This window comes from Callospermophilus lateralis, chromosome 1, assembly GCF_048772815.1.
Source record: "Callospermophilus lateralis isolate mCalLat2 chromosome 1, mCalLat2.hap1, whole genome shotgun sequence".
Taxonomy (NCBI): domain Eukaryota; kingdom Metazoa; phylum Chordata; class Mammalia; order Rodentia; family Sciuridae; genus Callospermophilus; species Callospermophilus lateralis.
In genome coordinates, this window is record NC_135305.1 from 159,515,813 (window position 1) to 159,527,705 (window position 11,893).

An 11,893-nucleotide genomic window follows, 5' to 3' on the forward strand; every position below is an offset into this window, starting at 1 on the left:
GGCCCTGGAGGCCCCTCCTTTGGCTGAGCCCCTGGCGTCTCAAGTATCTGGGTTTATGAGCCCCACAAAACTCTCCAGGGGCCTCTCTGGCTCCTGGAAGGGTGGTTCTGGGCGCAGTGCCTGGCGCCCAGGCCCCTGCCCGTGCCCAGCTGTTTGTGCAGCGGGCGGGGCCCAGCACCTACGTTTGCCCTGCGGATCCAGCCTCGGGTCACGGCAGCGATGGTGGATGATAACTCCTGAGCTAACACCCACCCCCTCTGCAGCCAGCTTGCTTGGGCTGTGCCCTGGGTTACCGGCTCTGGCGGGAGGGAACCTGGGAAACCAAGGCTGCCCGGAGGTCTCCTGTCCCCTGGGATCTGGGGTGTCCTCGGGGCTCCGGCTTTACGACCTCTGCTGCTTGGTTACCGACTCCTGCCTGCAGGCACAGACAGGCCGGGGACAAGCGGGGGAGGTTCCCCTGGGGTCCAGATGGCACCAGGCAGGGCAGGGCTGAGCCCGACAGGACCTTTTACGACCATCCAGGTGCCAGCGTGGCGCAAGCCCTGCCATCCTCCTTGAGATGCCCCCAGCAGAGGCTTCACCACAGTAACCCGGGCGCCAAGCTGACCGCCACCCTCTCTGCCTCCCCTGCGTGGGCTCAGGCACCATGGCTGAGGCTGGCCTGCTGCCCAGGGGGCCGACTCCTGGGGCCTCCGGCCTCTGGGAGGGCGATGGACCTTGACCCCATCTTAGGGTTCGGATGCTGCCCCCCAGAATAAAGGAAACCAAGGCTTCTCGGAAACAGGCCCTGCGGAGGGGCAGCAAGGGGGCTCAGGAAGGGACTGGAATGAGACTGTCACATGGCTAAGTAGCCGTCCTCCCCACCGCCTCTACTGAGCAGCACCAGGAGCAGAATCAGCCTGGGACGGGGAGCCCAGTGCCCCTCCCCCTGCCCCTCCCCTCCCCCTCCCCCTCCCCCTCCCCCTCCCCCCCTCTTCTCTTTAACGGGAGGGGGCAAACCTCAGGCTGCAAGGGTCAGTGTTTAGTGACTTGCTTTCATCACATTTGTTTTTGCAGCGGCTCCCTCCCCCTGCCTCGGGTGGGCAGTCTGTGGCTCTGGGCCAGACCCAGCCCGCAGCCTGCTTCTATCAATAAAGCTTTATTGGCCCGAGCGGCCACTTTCACACATCAGGCGCTCCACAGGGAGGCCCGCGGCAGCCCCAGGGCACACAAGGGTTTGATCACTTCATCCTGAGATGCTGCTCTGGTGACCTCAGGAGCTAGCTTCATGCACTAGGTACACCCACCTGGTCACTAGATGCAGCGTCTGGGCACCAGGGCCAGAGGTGCGCATGCCCAGTTCCCCCTCTTTTCCTGCCTGAAGGGGGTTCAGTTTTCTCCTCTGCTTGGCCCCAGGCCCCAGCCTGCTCCCCTCACACAGCTCTGGTGCCCGGGGACGTCCTCTCTCCAGCTAATTTGTGAATCGCAGGTGGCCTCCCTCTCTACACACACTTACCCACCTCAGCTCTGAATCTCTGAATCGCAGTCACAAAAGTGGAAGTGTCCTTGGAGGCACTCACATCCCAGGGGGCCCGTCACCCCCCTAATGGCCATCGTCCACACCGCCACCAGATCAGCTCCCTACAGGGCCCACTGAAGTAGGCCGCCTGGCAGGCACCAAGCCCCTGCCTGACTACCAAGTGCTGCTCGCGGGACATGAGAGTCAAACCAGGTGTCCTCAGGGCCTCGCACCTCCCCCCAGGCCAGGTGCTCTCCAGCTTTCCAAGGTGGGCTTTTCTCAGTGTCCTGTCTCCATCTTAGGCCTTTTCTGACCCCTGGATCCTCCGAAGTCTGTGGCTCGGCGCTCGGCCGCGGATACGCGTCTTCAGGGTGTGCCCCTGGTGTGTTCCACAGCTGCGTCCTCAGGGCTTGGAACAGAGGCCAGAGCTGGGGCTCGCGAAATGTTTGTTGAATGCGTGTACAAAGGTAAGTTTTCTTAAAAATAAACTCATACGTGTGACCTCTGCCTCTGCCACAAAGGAGAAGAGAAACTCACAAGCACGCAGACGGCGGGCCGAGGACCACAGCGTCAGGTTGTAAAGCCAGAACTGGGACCCTTCGGAGACCTTCTTTCTGGTCAGTTACCATGCCTGGCGGTCTGTCTGCCCTGATTTGATTCTTCATCATCATCATCACACTGCCACGAGGGAGGGCTGGAGTTTGGGGATCAAAAAATGTTCAGGGCCTTAGAGAACATCTGGGGTGAGTCTTGCCATGCTCCTGAAGAAATTTGAGGTTCAGAAAGATGACATGATTTTAAAAAATATCTTCATCACCATCATAATCACCACCACCACCACCACCACCACCATCACCACCACCATCACCACCACCATCACCATCACCACCACCACCACCACCATCACCATCACCATCACCACCACCACCATCACCATCACCATCACCACCACCATCACCACCACCATCATCATCACCATCACCACCACCATCACCACCACCACCATCACCACCATCACCACCATCACCACCACCATCACCACCACCACCATCACCACCACCACCACCACCACCATCACCACCACCACCATCACCACCATTACCACCATCACCACCATTACCACCACCACCACCACCATCACCATCACCACCACCACCACCACCACCACCACCACCACCACCACCATCACCACCACCACCATCACCACCACCACCATCACCATCACCATCACCACCACCATCACCACCACCACCATCACCACCATCACCACCACCATCACCACCACCACCATCACCACCATCACCACCATCACCACCACCATCACCACCACCACCATCACCACCATCACCACCACCACCACCACCACCACCACCACCATCACCACCATCACCACCACCACCACCACCATCACCACCACCATCACCACCACCACCATCACCACCACCATCACCACCACCACCACCATCACCACCACCACCACCACCACCACCATCACCACCACCACCATCACCACCATCACCACCACCACCACCACCACCATCACCACCACCACCACCACCATCACCACCATTACCACCACCACCACCACCATCACCACCACCACCATCACCACCACCACCACCATCATCACCACCATCACCATCACCACCACCACCACCACCACCACCACCACCATCACCATCACCACCACCACCACCACCACCACCACCATCACCACCATCACCATCACCACCACCACCATCACCACCACCACCATCACCACCACCACCATCATCACCACCATCACCATCACCACCACCACCACCACCATCACCATCACCACCACCATCACCACCACCACCATCACCATCACCATCACCACCACCACCACCATCATGACCACTAACGCAGATGAGCCAACCTTGAAGTACTTTGATGCTTGGAATAGCCCCGGGGTGTCACAGAGGCCCAGAAGTCAAGCTTCCTACTGACCTTTGCAGCTGCCACCTCAGCACAGCACCCCACTGTGCAATGTCCACCAGATGGAAAGCGACAAGCCAGGGTTGTCCCTGCCCAGAAGATCTGCTCAAATTCCCTGGAAACGTCTCTGTGGCTGAGGAGGTTGGATTGGGTTTCCGAGGTTCCTAAGTGTGACTAAGCGTGACCTCCCCACCGTCACTTGCTTGCTACTCTCATTGAGGAGCTTAGAGAAGACCCACACTCAGTGAGCCCGCCCTGCCCACACCAGGCATGGACATGGGTGTTCGGTGCCAGAGCAGCCACTCCAGGGCCCGGAGGCCCCTTGTTGAAATGCCAAGACAAACACTGCCCTGGCACTGCCACCGAGCGGTGGCCTGAGGTGCTCCTGCCAAGGGGGGAGTGGGAAAGGAGCCCAGGACAGCAGCACAGAGGACAGTGTCCCCTCATCGACATCTGTGCCTCTCCTCAGGGCAGAGGACCTGCAGATTACATCACGGCCCTTTGAGTTGTCTCCTCAGGACTCAGGTTGACAGGGACCCAGGAAAACCACAGGAAGCCCGTGGACAGGCCGCCATCTTGGCCAGGCCGAATCCAGGTGGGAACCAAGAGCAGAAGGCCATCAGGAAGCCGGCCTGAGGGCCGTGTGGAGGAGCAAGGGCAGAGGGCGAGGGCAGGGCCACAGGTAGCCGTCGGGGGTGGCCGCAGGGGCCAGGGTGTCAGGAGTTCAGGGTGGTGGCCACAGCCACGTGTGGCCAGGACACTCAGGTTGGGCAGCTGGGAACACCCCGATCCTGACCTAATCGGCTTCACCTGAGTCCCACACCCAGTTCCCCGATGGGAGCCTCTGGAAGTCAGTGTGGGGCAACTTCGGAGGTGCATCTAGCATTTAGTGGGTATTTTAAGAAATTACAACTTAAAAATGATTTTTTTTAGCTGTAGTGGACACAAAACCTTCATCTTATGGATTATTTCTATGTGGTGCTGAGGATCCACCCCAGGGCCTCGCACGTGCTAGGTGAGCACCCTACCGCTGGCCCCAACCCCAGGCCCAATTTTTTTTTTTTTTTTTTTTTGTAAATCATGAAATTTCCAAAACTTGCAAAGTGACATCTGCCCAAGTGGAAAGTGCACAACCCATCTGGAAACTCAGTACCAAAAAAGACACGAGATTCCTCTTTACCATTTTTGACCACCGGAGGCTTGTTGGAAGGATGGGGTCTTGGACACATGGGTTGCATGGTGTGCTATAAAATGAATTCCACCTGCTTCTTTTTGCTCTTTTACTGTGGCCACTGGAGAATCTGAAGTTTCACGCGTGGCCTGAACATTCCTGCTGCCCCGACACCTCAGGAAGCCAGTACGCTGTGGGCACTGGTCAGTGTCATGCTGTCCTCTGCCCCTCTCCCTGCCACACCCCGAGGTGAGCGTCAGCCACGGCTGCTGCTCACCCCGAGGAGGAGCAAGGTACAGGAGTGAAGCCCAGATCCCAGGTTCCCTCTCCCAGCAGTTTATTCTCGCCTGGAACAGGATATTTAAAAATATTAGAGGTCGTCCCTGGGTGATCGACGGGGGGTTTGACTCAGATCACCAAAGTAATTGGATCAAAAGTAGGTACAGGTCTTGGGCCTGAAGCCAACCAGAACCCTCACTTTACGACCCCGTTTTTGGTGCTGGGGTGGAACCCACGTCCTTCCCTATGCTAAGCACATGCTCTGCCACCAACCCGCACCCCAGCCCTCACTTAGCGTTTTTGAAACAGGCCATTCTCCTGGACACACTGGCCCAGGCCTGTACTCCCAGCTACTTGGAAGGAAGGAGGATTGCAAGTTTGAGGCCAGCCTCAGTAACTCGGGACCTCAGGGACTTAGCAAGACCCTGACTCAAAATGAACAATGAAAAGGGCTGGGGACGTGGCTCAGTGGTTAAATGCTCCTCGTTTCAACCCCTGGTACCAAAAAATAAACAGGCCACTCTCCAGCCCCCTGCTCACCAAAGTGGTAGCTCCATGTGGCTGTGGGGCCCTGGAGAGGGGTTGGTCCTCGTTGAGACGTGCCATACGAGAGCGAGAGAAACCGGTTTCACAGGCGTAATAAGAAAAAATCATGCAAAACACCTCACTAATAATTTATATGTTTATCTTCAGAGCCTTGTTCACGTGGATGCTACAAAATCTTCCGTGTCCAGGAAATTGGCCTCTGGGTCTGGGATTCTCTTCCACTGGCCTTGGCCCCAGGGCTCCTCTCTCCATCCTCAGTGGAGGAGGGAGTCCCTGACGGAGGCCGCAGTAGATCCTCTTCCAAATCCTCCAGCGTGACCACCAACAGGTCCCCTCCCCTCTGCAAGCCAGGTCCCCATCTGGAAAGGGGGTATACAGTGGCGTCCAGCCGGGGGAGCTTGAGGGTCCAACTGGGCGTCTGTGTGAAAGGCTCCGTGCCCCGCCAAAGCCTTCGGTCCATAAATAAGAAGTCATCCCCCTCCCGGCCTCCTTCCCCGGCTCTGGGTCTGCTTCCCTGGCCTTCCGAGGGGGTCTCGCCATCTCTCTCCTCCACAGTGTCCTTCCCATGAAACCTCCAAAGACCCTCGGTCCCCCCTCTCGATGCAGGCCGTCTCCTGACCTCTAGCCCCCCGTCTGCAGCCCCTCGCTCTGCCCTCACACCCCAGGCTCCTCAGGGGTCCTGGCCCACCCACCCCTGCCCACACCCGGGCCAAACCATGCCGAAAACTCCGCCAGTCCCTTGGCCTCACTGGGCCCAGAACCCCTGAGACGGGCGAGAGGAGGGCACCTCCATTTCTCGCCTCTCCCCTCCTTGCCGGTGGGTCTGAGGACCCTCCTGTTTGGAGGTGGCTGTCCTCACCTGGGCTGAGCCCTTCCTGTCTGCCCGAGGCCGAGAGGTGCCCTGTGGGGGCAGAGCTCATCCTGGCGCCCCCTACATCGGGGTCCCCAGAGGGGGACATTAAAGCTGCCGAGTCCTCAAGCCATTTTTGAGGCCACAAGTGCTAAGCAGCCAGTGGCTCCCGGGACCCAGGGAAGAAGGTCATTATGGGGACAACACAGCCAGCGCTAGGATCCAACTCAAAGGCACAAACCAGCCAGTTCCAGGGGCTGCGGGCCACCCATGGACAAGGGCCTGCCGGGATTGGTCCACCAGGAGCGAAGCCGGGGGACACCTGGGCAGCAGGCCGTGGGGGCACGAGCCAGCTAGTTGGTTTCTGCATGTGAGGGCAGAGGACCGTCCCAGAACCTGACAGCAGATCCCACCTCCATCCCCGAGGCCCGAGCCCCCAGGAGCAAGGCAGGACCACCCTTCTGCCCCAGCCTCTGGCCAGCCCCTGGGTGCTGGGCTTCAGGACGTGGCAGCCGAGTCAGGTGAGACTCAGGAAGAGGGACACAGGCATCCCAGAGCCCGGATGGAGCTGGGGACCTGAAGACGAGGTGGGACCCAGCGCAGGCCGCATGTCACCTCAGCAACGCTGGCCCTCTGTCCCCAAGGAGGGGCTTGGCTGCTGTCTTGGCCTCTGTCGCCAGCTGGCGCCGACTCTGCTGACCTTTCCTTTGCTTACCTCTGCATGTCCTTTCACTCAGAGGGTCCTCTCTGAGTTTCTGTCCCTGGAAGCAGCTGTCCCACTCAGAGCCCTGTGGCACCATGGCCGGCACTGCCTGCTGCCTAGGCTCTGGCCTCAGTCCTGCTGGAGTAACTGCCCCGTGTCCCTGCTCTGAAACCCGAGGTTGGTGCCTCCCGGGGAGGAGCACGTCAGGCCACCCCGCCACAGGACCGTGGACATGGGCACCGGCACGGCGCCGTCTTGGTTGGCCAGATGGCACAGTGCCATTCCTGCAGGAGAAGCCAGCTCTCCACCATGCCCTCCTGCGACAGGAGGTATTTTCCATGTGCCGATGTGTGTTCACTGAGAGCCACGGGAGCGGAGCCGCTGAGGAAGGGATCCAAGAGATCCTGGAGAAGGACGGAGACCAGTTACCGCGGGGCACTCAGTTCCAAGCTGCACAGGACAGAGGGAGGTGTGTTGGGCACAGGACGGGGGACCCAGGTTCAGGAGAGGAAAAGACCATTTTGACACCTGGACTCAGGTCCCCACCCCTGGGGCAATGAGTGTCCCAAAATCCAGAGAGAAGACGGGTTGGCCCCGGCCCCCGGCTCTGTGACAGACGACACCTAAGTCGGCAAGGACGACGGTGCTTGGCTGGCCTTGGTGTCCCTGGCACTGGGTGGGGACTGGTCCTGCAGTCCATGGGCATTGTCCAGCAGCCCCGCAGCCCCTGCCTGGGGCCATGTTCCAGCTCAAGTGCATGGGACACTGAGACCTGGTCACAGCCTGCTGGGGAACTGGTGACCTCTCCCTGCACAACAGGCACAGAGCCACTGTACCTCGCTGCCCAGGGGGTCCACCTCTGCTCTGGCTGGCCGTCTGGCTCTAGGCGGGCGGGGGAGCCACGCTGCCAGCAGCAGGAGGTCTGAAGAATGGTCCCTGTGTCGGTGCCCAGACGCCTCCACCCAGGCGGGGCCCTCGTGCAGGAGGCCTGGGGCGAAGCGGAAGGCAGGTCCCAGGCGCGGCGCCCTAACCCTCAGACTGCTGTGCAAACACCGGGGAGTGGTCCAAATCCAAACTCGGATTTCTAACTTAGGGCTCTTTTCCCTCAATTTAACCCTATGTGCAGCTCTGTGGAAACGTCAGGACCATGGGCGTGCGTGTGTGTGCATGTGTGTATGTGTATTTGTGCATGCATGTGCGTGTGTGGATGTGTGCATGTGCGTGCATGGGTGTGTGAGGGTGGGTTGTGCATGTGTGTGTATGCATATGTGTGTGCATGTGTGCGTATGTATGCGTGTGCATGTTTGTTCATATATGGGTGTGGGTGTGCATGCATGTGAATTTGTGCCTGTGTGCATGCATGTGTGTATGCATGTGTGTGTGCTTGCACATGCATGTGTGCATGTGTGTATAGTGTGTGTATGTGCGTGTGCGTGCCTGTGCACGTATGCATGTGCATGTGTGTGTGCATGTGTGTGTACATGTGTGTATGCGCGTGTGTGTGTGCAGTGTGTGTGTGCACGCGTGTGCGTGTGCGGGCCTGTGGGAGATCTCCATATGGCCCTCTTGGCAGTGGCATAGCAAACAGGGACCTGGGAGCCAGGAACTGAGCAGAGAACTGTGAGCAATGGACCCATCTCAATTTCCAGTCACTGTACCCACAGGACCTACTGGGGGCAAAGAGACCCCGCATTGTCTATAATGAGGAGGGGGGTGACACTGTGACTCTGCCCGTGGGTACTGAGGTCCTGCTGCCCAGGACCTCGAGGCCCTGTGGGCTCCTTGGAAGCAGGCTTGTTGCATCTGCGGTTAGCTAAGGCCAGGCTGTCCGGGGCAGGGGCACCTGGGTCCAGCAGGGGCAGCTCTGCCTGGGAGGGGACAACCTGCAACATGGTGCACTGTGGGTCCCCTGGAGCCTGACGCCCTGCTGCCTGAGCCCAGGAAGTGCGGCACCTGGAGGGGGACCTGGGTGCATCTGCCTCATGCCTCAGAGGAGCTGGCCCTGCCCACAGTCCAGCGTGGACCCGCAGCCCCCAGAGCCGGGCAGCATGCCTTCCGAGCTAACCACCTGGTGCACGGTCCTCGTCACAACAGCCCCAGGAGACGGGCGGAGTGAGGCATCACTGATTTCCAGGGGTGACTCCCTAATCAGGCGACATGCCCACCCGTGATCCCCACTGCTCTGGGTGCTGAGGTCGAGGCTGGGATGCAGCCCGGTTTGATCCCCAGGACCACAAGGGGGCGGGGAGGTGCCCTCGTTGGTCCTCGGGATGTGTCTGACATTTTCTTCTAGGACTGGCTTTGGGTGTACTTGTGATCTGCCGGCAGACGTGCGTTCTTTCCAGGTCCTTAAAGGATTCCTGGTGACCAATGACTCAGGACCCCGGGCGGGCGGCCCCGAACACAGCAGAGCCAGGCCACAGGAACCAGCCACGCCTCCGCAGCTCGGCGCAGAGCCGGGGTGAGAAGCTGGGCCCCCGGGGAGTGAATCAAGGCACAGCGACTCCTTGCCTAATGACCCGGCTCAGGAACGTTCTGGAACGTTTCGAGAAATAGAAAATATGGCCCCACTAATGGGTGGTGGGAGGGAGGCTCGGAGGATCTGAGGAGGGGCCAGTGCTGCTCCGTGGAGAGGATCCAGGCAGGAACCTCTTGTCGGCTCTGCCCCAACCCGGCCTCTGGCCTCACCTACCTGGCCTCACCTACCTGGCCTCCTGTGGCTGGATTGCTTGGTCTCACCCCGACTCACCTCTGAGCGCCAGCCCAGCTTTATTCCCAGATCTGGAATAAGTGTGGCCCATCTCGTGGGAGCAGAAACCTGATCTGTGATCCTGCCTTGTGTGACATGTGACCTGAGGGTTCTGGGCTCTCCAAGGCTGGCCTCTGGGCAGAGCACCACCCAGAAGTGCAGAGCCCGAGCCCCTGACTGCACAGCCCGCCCTGGCAGCTTAGCCTGGCTGAGGATAAACCCGGGCGCTGGCCTAGCCCGGGGCTCCACATCCCTCTGCACAGGCCACACCTGGTGCCCACCTCAGCCCTGGAGGAGGACAGAGCATTTGCCTGGCACCTGCCCACCAAGGCTCCAGGGACACTGGCTTTGTCGTGGCTACAGAGAGCAGAGCACACACCTGAGCCGGGGGGTGGCCAGGGGCCTCGGGCTTGCAGCGGGCACAACCCACACGCAGGTCCCAAGCCGCTCTCTCCCCTCCTGGGCCTCACCGGGGCTCGCTGAAGGGCATGTTGAATCTTCCTTCCTCAGCCTCCCCGACCCTGCTCCGTACCGCCCCCCGTAGCCCGCACTGGAGCGGGCACCGCCGTAGCCCCAGGACCGGGCACCAGGGTACTGACGTGCTGGACGGCGGTGGGCGCAGGTGGGCAGAGGGAAGGTGGCTGCAGTTCAGGGACCCGCAGCGCTGAGGACTGGTGGGGGTGTGAGAGGGCAGGGCTGGGCTGTGACACAGACGCTCTGTCCCACCGTGACGTCCTGGCCCTCCCAGGACTCTGCAGCACCCCCACCAGCAAGATGCCACCCCCGGGCCCTGGCCCCCTGAGTAACCCTGTGTTCTTTATAAATGGCCCGGGCTGTGGCCCTCCCGTACAGCAAAGTTGAACGGCTGACGTCCAGCGCCACATGAGAACTGCGGAGAGGCGTGGGTGAGACCTGCAGACCAGGCCTGTGTGGCTGTCCGACCAAAGGCCACGTCCGACTGCGTGCTCTGTGCTGACCGTCTCTGAGGACCCCGCAGACAGCCGCGAAAGGGCGAGTCAGGCGGGCCTGGGACGCAGTCAATATAACACGCAGGGACAGAGGTGGCCCTGTGACACTAACCCTTGTGTCCCACTTCAGGAGACAGAGAGGGAAAGGGGGGCTTGGATGGCAGGGACCCCACCCCTGCCGTGAGCCCTGGGACACCAGGGTGCACAGCGGAGCCCAGCCAGAGCGGGACGTGGAGGGACGGGGTCGGGGTGTGACGCAGGAGGGGCCTCCTGGGAGGGGAGGCCTGCTGGGCGCTCAAGCCGCCGGAGGGTCTCCGTCATGGCTGCTATTAGTTTGGAGCCTCGGGGGCCACATGATGAGAGACGGAGGCTCTGGTGGCACTGTTGCCACCAGAAAGTCCACAGAAGCCACATCAGGAGCCCCGTGTCCCCTCAGTCCCATCTCAGAATCAAGGGCCAGGAGGGGCGCAGAGCCTGACCTGTCCATCTCCCCGCCCACTGAAAAGGCACCAGAGCAACAGCTGGGCAGGGCAGGGCCGGGCAGGCAGAGCAGGGCCACCCCAGACGGGCGGGGGGGCTGGAGGACCCCAGGTGTGGATGAGGCTGCAGGAGGAGAGGCATCGCCCCGGGGCCAGGGGCACTTAGAAGTGGGCCGCCCTTGCCCCCTGCACCCGTGGGCAGCATGTCCTCCAGGAGAGAAGCCTGAGCCCCCAGGGAAGGAGAGGGACCCTCGCTCCGCAGCCTGGAGCTCCCCACCCGACCCCCAGAAGCGAGGCTCGGTCCCCAGCAAGGAGGGACGGGGACCCTGGGAGGAGGGCTGGGACCGCCTGTCTTCCTGCTTCCTGCCTCTGAGACACCCCCAACTGGTGGGGACAGAGGTGACACAGTGAGCAGACCCTGGGCCCCACCCCCAGGAGCACCTCGAGACCCTTGCATGTCGTGTCACAACTGTCCCCAGAGCCACAGAAGGCCTGGCCTGCCCCCAGCATGTGCTCCTCACACCTCCGTAAGGAAGCCGTGTGATCACGGCCACCTGCGGCTGTCTAGACCAACGGTGGCTTCAGTCACTCGGCTGCTCGGCAGGCCCGTGGGTTTTGTGCTACGTGTCGAAAATATTCCCAGGAGAGGTCCATGGGCTTCGTCCACCTGTCAGGGGGTCTCAGTGGGTCC

At 60.8% G+C, this 11,893-nt stretch overlaps 1 long non-coding RNA gene across 1 annotated transcript; it reads right to left on the reverse strand.

Annotated features, from left to right (window-relative positions):
- Positions 1 to 5,575: 5,575 nt before the first annotated feature.
- On the reverse strand, positions 5,576 to 7,208 carry LOC143407350 (uncharacterized). The gene is made up of 2 exons (XR_013092342.1): positions 7,019 to 7,208; positions 5,576 to 5,812 (listed from the first exon to the last, which is right to left on the reverse strand). It is a non-coding gene; the product is annotated as an uncharacterized LOC143407350 (long non-coding RNA).
- Between the last annotated feature and the right edge of the window lie 4,685 nt (positions 7,209 to 11,893).